The following is a 13,056-nucleotide window of genomic DNA, read 5'->3' on the forward strand; positions in this document are numbered from 1 at the left end:
ATTAGTTACATACATGTTTATATGTTTTATAAGTTCTTTAAAAGTCTATTTTTAGAACAGTTTTAGGTTTACAGCTAAATTAAGAGAAAGGCACAGAGATTTCCCACATACCTCCAACCACCACACATGAATAGTGAGCATTAGGGTTCACTTCCAGCATTGTACATTCTATGAGTTTGGACAGATGTATAATGACATGTATCCATCATTGTAGAATTTTTTTCACTGCCCTAAACATCCTCTGTGCTCTGCCTATTCATCTTCTATTGCCAACCCCTGGCAACCACTGATCTTTTTACTGTTTGCCTCTTCCTGGATGTAATACAGTTGAAATCATACAATCCATACTTGTACAGTACATAGCCTTTTCAGATTGGCTTTTTTTCACTTAGTAATACGCATTTAAGTTTCCTCCATGTTTTTTTTCATAACTTAATAGTTCATTTATTCTTTGTGCTGACCAAGATTCTTGCTTGAACAAACAAGTCACACAGGGCCGGCCCGGTGGCGCACTGGATAGTGCGCCGCTTGGGAAGCGCGGTGGCGCTCCTGCTCGAGGGTTCGGATCCCACATACAGACCGGTTCCCGCTCACTGGCTGAGCGAGGCATGGGGGCGACGCTGAGGGTTGCAATCCCGTTGCTCCGATCCCCGGTCCGGTACGGGGGCAACACTGAGGGTTGCGATCCGTTGCCGGACACGGAAAAAAGACAAAAAAAAAAAAACAAGTCACACTCCCAAACCTTTTCCTAGGCAAATCTCTGCACTTCCTTATAAAATCCACTTTTAGCAAAAACCCTGCTGAATCAGTTAAGCAAACACCCCCACTGTCAGTATCTGATCACTCTCAATACATAATCAGGTTCCTCATCTTCCACTGTCCTACCAAGTAATTTACAATAATCCTGGCCTGTCTTCAGCAAGAATCTTATTTGGTCATTTTAGCCAGAATCTCCCTTACCCCTCACATTTCCTCTTAATAATGGTCCATTACTGACCCCCATCCTGCTCTTTAGCTATAAATTCCCATTTGCCCATGCTTATTCGAGGTTGAGCCTGAACTCTCTCCCCCACTGCAAAATCTCATTGCAGTGGTCCATAAACCTATCATGATGATCCTAGATAAAGTCTAATGTACTTTAACAAGTGTCATTGAACATTTTTTCTTTAACAGTGCTAAATAATACTCCGTGGTATAGATGTAACACAGTTTATCTATTCACCTACTTAAGGATATTTTGGTTGCTTCCAAGTTTTGGCAATTATGAATAATGCTGCTGTAAATAACCTGTGTGCAGATATTGGTGTGGATATAAATTTTTAACTTCTTTGGATAAATACCAAGGGGCACAATTACTGGTTCATATGATAAAAGTATGTTTACGTTTGTAGAAAACCACCTGTCTTCCAAAGTGTCTATACCACTTTGCATTACATTAGCAATAAATGAGAGTTCCTATTGTTCCACATCTTCATCAGAATTTGGTACTATCAGTATTCCACATCTCAGCCATTGTAACAGATGGAGAGTGGTATTGTTGCAGCATGTTGCAAGGAGAGGCAGGACACCGAGGCTTGAGGCAGCAAGCAGAATTTATTGATGCTGGCACCAGTCCAGTGGACTCGTGTCACAAAGGCTAAGCCTCAAGTACAGAGGGGCTGTTTCTTTTATACAGGTTTTACCTCCCAGTTTTTACAGTGGGGTGAAGAGTGACCTTATATGGTGATGTTTTTCTCTCAGGGGTGGAAAGTCCCGAATCAGTTAGCCATTACAGGAGAGAGGGGCTCAGCTGCGCATGCGTGATATCAGGGCAGGGCACGGCTGGGCGAGCATGGGTGCCTCATTCCCCCCTTTGATGCATTGACTGTGGCCAGACAGACCCCAGTCATGCAGCATCATTACATATGGGATTATTACAACTTTCAGGGTCCTACTGGGCTAATGGTTAGTATTGCCACAGTGAGAACATTCTGCAGTTTTTCATTTTACTATGGCCTCCATGGAGGATGTGACTGTGCATATTACCAGAGGCAGCAGGCAAGGGAGGATAAGACAGGTGCCCATTAGGAAAAGAACCATAATAACAAGGATTTCGAACCCCTGAAACATGTTAAACCAGCCTCTGAAGAGGTTTCCTGGGCTCCAGCCTGACCAGTTGTGTACAGGGATATGGGCTAATTTTCTTATTTTGTGGCTATGTTGGTGACTGCCTTTTGTTGTCATCTACTTGTAGATGGCAGTCTGAAGAGATAAATTTTCTACAGACTCCTCCCTCTTCTTCTAGAAGGTAGTCTGATGCCAACTGATTCTGATAAATAGCCACCCTCATTTGAGATCGTTGGTTTGCCAGGAGTTCTCGTGCTGTGGCAGACTCACTGGCAATTATTTCTAAAACTGCCTAGAGTCTAATGATGTGGCTTGACATATAGACAGAGGTTTGGTATCCCCGCCTACCATCCCAAGCCCAGGTGGCAGGGCCATAATATTGTATTATGTGCTGAGGTTGCCATTCGTCTTTACCCCAGGTTTGTTTTCCCCCCAATTCAAGGGACCATTTGGACTTCATGTCATCATTGAGGGGGATTCCCAGTTGTGGACCCTGTTCCTGGGACAACAGGAAGAAACCTGGCTGAATAATTCCTAAGGCACAACATCCTCTCCATTTGGAGGGAGATGGTATAATCTCTCTTTCCACAGATCCAGACGAGCCCTTCAGGTGCTCCCTAAGTTTTGGGGTCAGTAGACTTTAAATTTTTCCAGTACTGGTTGATTTTTGGAATTCCCTGGAAGGACCAAGACCCTGTACAATTTCGCAGCTGAGGGCAATTGGACTTGGGTGTGCAGGACTGGTTATAGGCTGTTTCACTGGGTGGAGGTCAGCCCCAGTACTGAGTGGTGGCATTAGGCCACCAGGTGTAGGAGGTTCCATTTAAAGAATACACCTGTTGGCAGAAGGTTTCTCTAACCCACTGGGTGAAGTTTTGGCCCTGTCTACTTAGGCAATTTTGTCCAATGACCTCTGAGGACAGGTCCCAGCTGTGGAGGGAGGGAGGCCAGAAGCCCATGGGACTATGGTCTCATTCTAGAGGAGGACTTCAGGGAACTTTAGGCTAGATCCCTTCCATGGCCAGTTTTCACTCATTAGGAGCCCCCCACATATCCAACACTGTGACACTTTTAGGGTTTGGGTTATGCTTTCTGCCAGATGTATGAACAGGTTCTGGTCAACTGTGGGTGCGTCCTGGAGGGAGGCTCCAAGTTTGTTATAGTGATGGGCCTTTGTGGGTAGGAGCCCTGGGGGAAGACTGAGTAGTGGACAGTAGGAGTTGTTCTCATGTTTGGTCAGGTTGTAGGTTTGCAGAGCAGTAATAAACTACATTTGGCCTTTGGGGTCTTATACCCCAGACCTTAGTTCCATCAGAGAGGAGTCAGTGTTGTTGAATCTCCTTGTCATTAAATTTTGGCTGGGACCCTGATGTCTACACACAGGTACCCAATCATCATTATTTAAAAGAGCCAGAGAGTCAAGGGGTGGACCAGGTGAGGGCCAAAAACCCAAACTAGTGGAGTCTGTGAGAGAGACCCCAAGGGTCAATATCAGGAAGTGTAGTAGTCTGGTGTCCATGTCTCTGTGGGGGATCTAGTTGGGAAAAGGTATAGCTTGTCTGGGGGTCCCTGAGTTTGTTAACAAGGTTAAGAGATGATGTGATACACACAACTGAAAAGTAAAGCAAAGAAAAGTATCACCAGTCTCAGAAAGCAAAGTCCAGCAACTTCAGCAGGGGCGATATTTTTCATTCCTTGTCTGGAAATCCTCAAGTTCTGCCGTGCATGGACTAGTCAACCCTCGGAGTGACTAGAGCAGGAAAGGTAGCATCTGGGGTTTCCAAAGCAGGTCTGGATCCTTGTTTCTGGAGAGTCAGCTTGCAGGGTGAAGTGGGATGAGGAATGCAGTCTCAAGCAGTCATGGCTGGTTTGAGTCTGCTGTGATGTGTCCATGAAGTGACCTCAGCTACCTTGACTGAACTAGGGGTAGCCAACAAGACAGTAAAAGTTCCCCTCCTTAGGGGTTTGAGTGGCTGTACATTCCATTCTTTTACCCAAATGGAGGATCCTTGCCTACAGGGGTGTATAGGGGGGTTAAGGCTAACTGGGAGTCATTCTCCTACCCACTGGTGAATGGTTTTTCTTAGGTCTAGGAGTTGTTGTTTCAAAGTTACATGTCCGAACTCTGTCAGATTACCTTAAGCAGCCTTAACGAGAGAGGGAGGCCTACTGTACAGGATTTCAAAAGGAGAGAAGTCTGTGTGCTTAGTGGGGGTAGATTGGATCTGGAACAAAACCATGGGGAGGACCTTGTTCCAGTGCAGATGGGTTTCTTGGCAAAGTTTTCTGAGGTGAGTTTGTATGGTTCTGTTCATGAGTTCAACCATTCCTGAACTTTGGGGTCAATTAGTAGTGTGTAGCTTTAAGGTAATTTTCAAATTTTGGGCTATCAGTTGAAGAATTTCAGCAACAAATGCTGGCCCATTGTCAGATCCAATGACTAAAGGCAATCCAAACTGTGGGATGATTTCTCGTAGGAGGATTCAGGCCACTTCACGGGCCTTTTCAGTTCAGGTAGGAAAGACTTCAACCCAACTAGAATAAGTGCACACAAAGACCAGGAGATAATTATGGCCTTGAGACTGGGGCACTTCAGTCAAGTCCACCTCAAGGTTTTGAAAGGAGTTGCACCCATGGCCTGGATTCTCGGAGGGACATTTGAAGTGGACTTAGGGTTACTGCATGCACACAGGGCACATTGCGAGCAGATGGTCCGAATCAGACTGTCAATATGTGGAATGTGGAAGTAGCAGCCCCAAGTGGCTTTGGACGCCATTTGTTCAAAATGAGAATCTTCATGGAACTGTTTAACTATCATTGGAGCCAGGAATTAGGGATTACCACAGTCCATCAGGGAGTTCCCACTACCCTTCCAGGAGAAGTGTTCCATTTTCTGTTTTGAGCCAGGTTACCTCCTATGGAGTGTAAGTTGGGGTCCAGTTGAACAGAGAAGTTGGGAGCAGGGGCCTATTAACTTTTGTTGGTCTCCTGATGTGGGAGGCAGGCCTAGCTTGGCTACTTGGTCTGCCTTGCAGTTTCCTTTGGTTTGGGGACTATTTCCTTTTTGATGGCCTCTACAGTGTATGACTGCCACCTTTTGTGCCTCCAGGAGTTCTAGGACTTCTTCTTTGTATTTTACATTTTTGCCTGTTGGGGTCATTAAGCCTCGTTCCTTATATAAAGCTCCGTGGGTGTGGAGGGTAGTAAAGGCAAACTTGGAGTCTGTGTAAAGGTTGACTTTAGTTCCAGCTGCCAGCTGTAAGGCACAGGTAAAAGTGGTTAACTTGGCTTTCTGGGCTGAAGTCCCTGTAGGTCAGGCCTGGTCTTCGATGGTGGAATTGAGAGTGACCACAGCATATCCTGCCTGGCATTGGTTGTTGATGACAGAACTGCTCCCATCTATGTAATACTCAACATCAGGGTCTGAGAGAGGCTGATCTTTGAGGTCTGGTCAGCTGGAGTAGACTTCATCGAGCAATTCTATGCAATCTTGATCTGGGGCTCCAGTCCTGAGTGGCAACAGTATAGCAGGATTGCGAGTTTTAACTGTTTCCAGATGTATGTTAGGATTTCCATGTAACATCCCTTGATACCTAGATATTTGGGCATTAGTGAGCCAGTAATGTCCTTTAGAATCCAAAAAAGGGAGGACAGTATGGGGCATCCACACAGTGGTTTCTTGTCCGAGAGTCAACTTGTCAGCTTTGGCAACTAGAAGGGCCATGGCTGCTACTGCCCAGAGACAAGGCAGCCAGCCTTGGGCCACCGTGTCCAGCTGTTTTGAAAGGTATGCCACCAGGTGGTGCCAGGATCACAGAAGCTGAGTTAGAATTCGCACCACAATACCCTGTCTCTCGTGGACATGTTGAAAGAAAGGTTTTTCTAAATCAGGCAATCCCAGTCCTGGAGCACTTGTAACTTCCCTTTTTATGTCCATGAAGCCCTTTTGTTTGGCTGTTTCCCCAATTAGGGGGTTCCTTTTCCCTCGACTTTGGTTGCTTCATATGGGGGGTTGGCCAGTACTGCAAAGTTAGGGATCAAGATCCTGCAGAAACCCATTGCCCCCAGGAACTCACGAACCTGTCTTTGTGTATTGGGGATTTGGATGGAACAGACAGCCTGTTTACATTATTGTTCCTGTTGGCATTGTCCTTGGGAGATATGGAACCCCAAATGTTTGATCTTTTCCTGGCATATTTGGGCCTTCTTTTTAGAACCTTGTGTCCTTTTATCCAAAGTAAGTTGAGGAGGAGTTCAGTCCCTTTCATACATTCTTGGTGGGTTTTTCCTGCCAGCAACAGGTCATCAATGTATTGGAGCAGAGTACATCCAGAGTACATCTTTGTTTGACTGGGAAAGCCTGTAGGTTGGAATCCAGGCTCATGCTGAAAATGGTTGTGGAATTCTTGAATCCCTGAGGCAACCGTTTCCAAGTTAAATGTCCTTGTATTCCTTTGGGAATGTTTCATTGGAAAGCAAAGATGGGCTGACTATGGGAGGCAAGTCTGATACAGAAGGCATCTTTAATGTCTATACAGGTGAAGTAAGTGGCATCAGCAGGGATAAAGCTCAGAAGTGTGTATGGATTAGGAACAGCAGGGTGCAGGGTGATGGTTGCTTGGTTGAGTGCCCTGAAGTATTGTATCTGCTAGAATTCATTGGTCTTTGGCTTTTGAACTGACAGTAGGGGTGTGTTCCAAGGGAACTGTCATGGCCTTCAGAGACCATACTAGAGGAGTCTGTCTAGCTGTTTTTGTATCCCTTGTTGACCCTGTCATGGGAAATTGTAGTTTTTCTTTGACTGGTGCTGCCCCTGTTTTCAGTTCCACCAGGACTTGGGGAATGTCCTCGGCCAGACCTGATGGATTGTCTTCAGTCCAGACTCCATGCACTTGGAAGGGAAGCTCCAGAAATTTTGGTGTTGTGGCCTCAAGACTAAACAATCACCATTCTTCCCCCTGGGGGATGGTGAAGGGCAAGATTTGAGCCTCCAAATCTCCCAGAATTAGGGACATTTATCTGGTCTTCAAGAAAGTTATTTGAGCCTGTAACTTATTTAGTAGATTTCATCCAAGTTGGGCAGGTAGAGAAACTCATGAACAACCTCTCTTTTTCCTATGTTACACCTTCTGGGCAGTAGGAAGGTATGTTTTTGTTGGCTCCCCACGGCTACAACTATGGTGGTCTTCTTCTGAGAAAAAGGTCCAAGAGGCTGTGTCACTACCAAATGTTTGGCTCCAGTATCCACCATGAAGTTTATAGCTTGTCCCCCTACCATTGTTTGGACCAAGGGCTCTTGGAGCCCAGGAGAAGGGAGCCCAGTTGGTCTTATTAATTTTCTTATTGTTCAAGTCCAGCCAAGCTGATGAAACCTTGCTGCGGTGCCTTGGTGGTTGGTTTGCCTGGATTCTGGTATCCTTGGCAGGTTTGTCCCCTTCTCAGGGGCTGGAATTGGCCTTCAGTGGTTACCGGGAATTGGGGACTCTCATTTGTTCAGTGACCGTCTTCATGACAGTAAGCATATTTGTTGGGTCTTAGAGGTGGTCTTGAACCAGGGGCACCCTGTGGTTGTCCTCTGATTGGCCTTCAGCCTCAGTTCTGCCGCCCTTTTGGAGGTCCTGTTTTTTCAACCAGTGCAGCAGCTCAGAGGTTTACCTTCCTTTTCATTTTTTTGTTTGCATTGTGGTGGGCCTCCTGGTCATGGTTCACAAACACCTTGGTTGCAATTTCTAGCAGTTGGGTAATATTCATGCTCACAAATCCTTCCAGCTTTTGTAGTTTGTGGTAGATATCCCCCTGTGCTTATTCCACAAAAGCAGCATTGACCATCCTCTGGTTCTCAGGCTGTTCAGGATCAAAGGGTGTGTAGTGGCTGAATGCCTTGCAGAACCTTTCATAGAACTGAGTGGGGCTTTCATCTGGCTTTTGGAGGACCTCAGAGATCTTGCTCATTTTGGTCCACTTTTTCCCTCCTTTATTTTTATTTATTTATTTATTTATTTATTTATTTATTAACCAATAAGGGGATCACAACCCTCAGCATGGTGTAGTCTGCACCACACCCAGCCAGTGAGGGCACCAGCCATCCCTATATAGGATCTGAACCCAAAGCCTCGGTGCTACCAGCGCCACACTCTCTTGATTGAGCCATAGGGCTGGCCCTTTCCCTCCTTCTTTTAAGCCTCCCAGGAGAGCCTCTTGTTACCATTCCAGCATCCTTAGGCCCTGACCTGTGTTGGGGTCCCATAATGGATCCATATCCAGGAAATGGGTCTGGGCATATGCTTGGGCATTTAGTATCCTGGCCAGAGCATGGCCTTGGAGTCACTTTAGAGCCACCTGACTGATTCAGTGCCACTCTTCTTTGTTGAAGAGAGTCATTAGGACCTGCCTGAAGTTTATCTAGGTGGGCTGGTGAGTCTGGACTGTGGACTGGACCAGGTCAAATATAGCCTGGGGCTTTTTGGTGTATGTGGGCATATGATGTTTCCAGTTCAGATCAGTCATTATGAATGGCTGATAGATGATGGTGGGGTTTCCTCACTGCAGGTGCCCATCCTTATCATAGTATAAGTGATCTCATGTCTCTCAGAGTGGCATCTGGAGAGCCATCCCCTGTGGTGACCCATCTGAAGCCTGGGTCCAGCCTGGACCATACGGGGTCAGGATAGGTGGTGGTGGAGTCTCTGGAGAGATGGGGGGCAAAGTTTTCCCATCTGATGGGCCAGGAAGAGATGTTGGAGTCACTACTGGAATGGGAGGCAGTGATGGGGACCATGGGGGCAATGGAGCAGTTGGTTCAGTCATGTAGGGAGTTGGCAGAGCCTCTGGATCTGAGGGCAGGATAGCAGGCTTGGAGGCCACATGTAGTGGTCACCTCCTGGTGTGAGTCTGACCTGGGACTGACATTGCTTGGGCCAGGAGAGATTGGCAGTGTTTTTCCATGCAGACCTTTAACCAGGAGCATGGAGAATGAACTAAGTCTTCCTAAGAATCAATATAGCGATTTTTGGTCAGCATGACCCTGATGGTCATTTCCATGTTGGTCAGTAATAACCCATCTGACTCAATGGATAACAAACCCCGGTCAACAGACCCCTCAAAGGGCCATCCTACATTGAAAGATGGCCAGAATGTTCTGAGTCTACCAGGAGATAATTTGAAACCATAGTTGCCAGAGAAGCCTTTTTTGAAAATTTTCAGCATACAGGCAAGAAAGGTTTGTTTGCTGGGTGTTCCTCCCATATTTTCCCACCTGTGATTGGTGTTGCAACAAACACTCTTTTCAATCACTTCATCCATCTCCAGCTGTTCACCTCTTGGGGATATCTCAGGCACCTCTTGGCTTTGGTGAGATTGTGTAATCCCCCGTCAGGACCTATCTCTTGAGAGAGTCACCCTTAGCCATATGAAGTCTGCCACGGACCTGCAGATCAGGACTTCACACTCAACTTACTCATTCAAATACAGTCACACGTATTCATTCACCACCCCAAAATTACTGAACTCCTGACTGGAAAATGTGGTTTCCTCCACAGGGTGGAGTACTGAGACATTCCCCACTTTGGGAGTTGATCAGGCTCCCCTTCTACTCTCCTGAGAATAGGAATCTGCCAGGAGCTAGGGCTTTACCTAGTCTGTTGGGTGGAGCTCCCTGTCTGGTTCCTGAGCCTCTTTGGGTTCTGTTGTGTTCAGTGTTCGTCCTCCACACAAACCTGGCAAGGTCATTCCCACTCACAGAAAACTCTCTGTTGGCATCTGAGTGCAGTTTGTGTCACCAGGTGTCCTGGGGGCCTAGACCCAGAGACAAGGGAGGTGGTCAATTCACTGTCTCCACCATCCCGGACAAGCCCCCAGAAATGCTGCAGTGTGTTACAGCAAACTCACAAGGAGAGGCAGAATACCGAAGCTTGAGGCAGGAAGCAGAGTTTATTGATGCTGCCACTGGCCCAGCGGACTCATGTCACAAAGTCTGAGCCCCGAGTACAGCGGGGCTGTTTCTTTTATATAGTTTTTACTTCCTGGTTTTTACTGTGGGGAAAAAAGCAACTTTATATGGTGATATTTTTCTCTCAGGGGTGGAAACTCCCAGATCAGTTAGGCATTGCAGGAGAGAGGGGCACAGCTGGGCATGCATATCAGGACAGGGCACAGCCAGGCAAACGTGGGTGCCTCAGTATCTCATTATTATTTTAATTTTCATATCCCTGATGATATACGATGTGAAGCATCTTTTCATATGCTTACTTGCCATTTGTTTATTTTATTTGGTGAGGTATCTGTTAAGGTCTTTGGCTCATTTTTTAATTAGGTTATTATTATTATTATTATTATTATTGACTTTTAAGTGTTCTTTTTATATTTTGCATAACAGTCTTTTGGAAATATTTTCTCCCAGCCTGTGGTTTGTCATGTCATTCTCTTGACCATGTCTTTTGCAGAGCAGAAGCTTTTAATTTTAATAAAATTCACTTTATCAATTATTTATATCATGGATTATGTCTTTGGTATTGTATGTAAAAATCACTGCCATACCCAATGTCATTTAGGTTTTCTTTATTGTCATCTAGGAGTTTTATAGGTTTGTGCTTTATATTCAGGTCTATAATCTATTTTGAGTTAAATTTTGTGGATGGTTTAAGATCTGTATTTAGATTTTTTTTTTTTTTTTTTTTTGCATGTGGGTGTCAAGTTTAACCTTTTGTTGAAAAGACTGCCTTGCTTCCACTGTATTGCCTTTGCTACTATGCCAAAGATGAGTTGACTACACAGTGTGTAGTCCATTTCTGGGCTCTCTTTTGTGCTCCATTAATCTATTTGTCTATTCTTTCATCAATAACCCATTGTCTTGATTATTATCACTTTATAATAAGTGTTGAAGTTTGGTAGTGTAAATCTTCGAGGTTCAGTCTTCTCCTTCAATACAGTGTTAGTTATTCTAGGTCTTTTGCATCTCTCTATAATCTTCAAAATCACTTCACTGAAACCTACAAAATTACTTGCTGGAATTTTGATTGGTATTGCATTGAATCAATAAATTAATTTGGGAAGGACTGACATCTTGTCAATATTGAGAATTCTTATCCATGAACACATAATACCTCTCCATTTATTTAGTTCTTTGATTTTTTTTTTCACCAGAGTTTTATAGTTTTCCTCAAAAATATCTTGTACCTATTTTCTCAGATTCACATCTAAGGATTGCACTGTTTGGGGTGCTAATACAAACAGTATTTTGTTTTAAATTTCACATTCTACTTTTTCATTGCTGATATATAGAAAAGCTATTGCATTTTGACCTTTTATCCTACAGTCTGGTTATAATCATCCATTAGTTCTAGGAATGTATTTGTCAGTTATTTCAGATTTTCTACAGAGAAAACCATATTATCTTCAAGGACAGGTTTATTTCTTTCTTCTCAACTCATATACCTTTTATTTCCTTTCTTGTCTTAAAATTTGTACATTAAATTGTCAGGCTTTACTGACCTTAATAGGAATAAAACTTGGAATGAATTTTTAATTTTTTTCTGTAATTTTTGGTTAGTTCATGTCTTTATGGAAGTCAATATTTAATTTTTGTTACTCCTGCATGTATCTATTATAAATCCATTAAAGTAAATATTTATTTACCTATTATAAGTTAATTATAATTGCATATATTGTCTAATTTTAGTGTAAAGAAAAATGTTTTCTTAACATAATTTAGTTTTGTATAATGTCTTTTCTGTAGTAATATCCTATTTAATGCTGTTATTCTATTACTTTTTCTCTGAATTTATACCTCCTCCATACTGTTTTTAATAAACACTTTAAGGAATCCCATTTATATTCCACAGGTAATAGTAACTCAGATCATTTCTAAGAAGTGTGTGATTTCAGTTTTACTTTTATTGCAAAACCAGACTGCTTAAAAATTATTTAATTTTAGATTACAATTTTAGTGTTTTTGCTATTGTTTTTGCTTAACCTTTTATTTTATTGAATTTTGATTAAAAAGTATATATTTGTGCCCTTTAGAACTTTGTGAGAGTTTTTCTGTTTCCTATGGTCAGATTTTAATTCCTCCAAAAACATGTTTGAAAATCATATGGATATTCTGATTACTAAGTATAAAGTTATACATATATGTAAATACATATGGATTAATGTTTATAAATATATATACCCATAACCTTATTTTATAAATACATTAAACTATCTCTATTTTTATTTCATAACTGATCTGTTCATTTCTGAGAGGTGTGTTATAATCCACTAAAATATCGTATTTCCAAAAACCTAATAAAAATAATTTTGCTCTCTATATTTTCAAGTTCTTGATGCTGAGGCAAACAATGTTGCCAGTTAATTTTTTATCCTGCAGTGATATTTCACACACACACACACACACACACACTCTCTCTCTCTCTCTCTCAACCTTAAAGGCAGCACCCTGCTGCCTCAGTTTATAGTAAACTGTATTTTTATTTAATATATTTTGGGAATTTCTTGTCTTAGCAATTAAGAGATTTTTGTCCTCCTATTTTTCGTGATGATGTTTTATTCCATCATAGAAGTGATTAATGTTTTAACACTTTTCTTAGTGAACTTTTGGGACATTTTCAACCTTTTTTATATTGCATGAAAAGCTGCAATAAATAAGCTTGGACATATATTATTTTTAACATTCATGAGTAAATAATACCTTTTGAGAAGTACTATTACTATAACAAATAGCATGTTCATTTTTAACTTTGCAAGGTATTAGAAACTCTTGCTAAAACAATAATAAATTATTTAGATAATTTCTGTTTTCTTACAGTTAAATCATACCATTTAGATGCAAAAATTATAAAAGTAGCACTAAATCCAATACCATGTAATCTTTGCAGGGGCATAGGCCTCATGATTTCTACTGCCTACGTATCACTGAAAACTAATGAAGTACCTAGTATTTAGAAACTGCTT

The sequence above is a fragment of the Galeopterus variegatus genome, unplaced genomic scaffold, assembly GCF_000696425.1.
Source record: "Galeopterus variegatus unplaced genomic scaffold, G_variegatus-3.0.2 Scaffold49, whole genome shotgun sequence".
Classification (NCBI taxonomy): domain Eukaryota; kingdom Metazoa; phylum Chordata; class Mammalia; order Dermoptera; family Cynocephalidae; genus Galeopterus; species Galeopterus variegatus.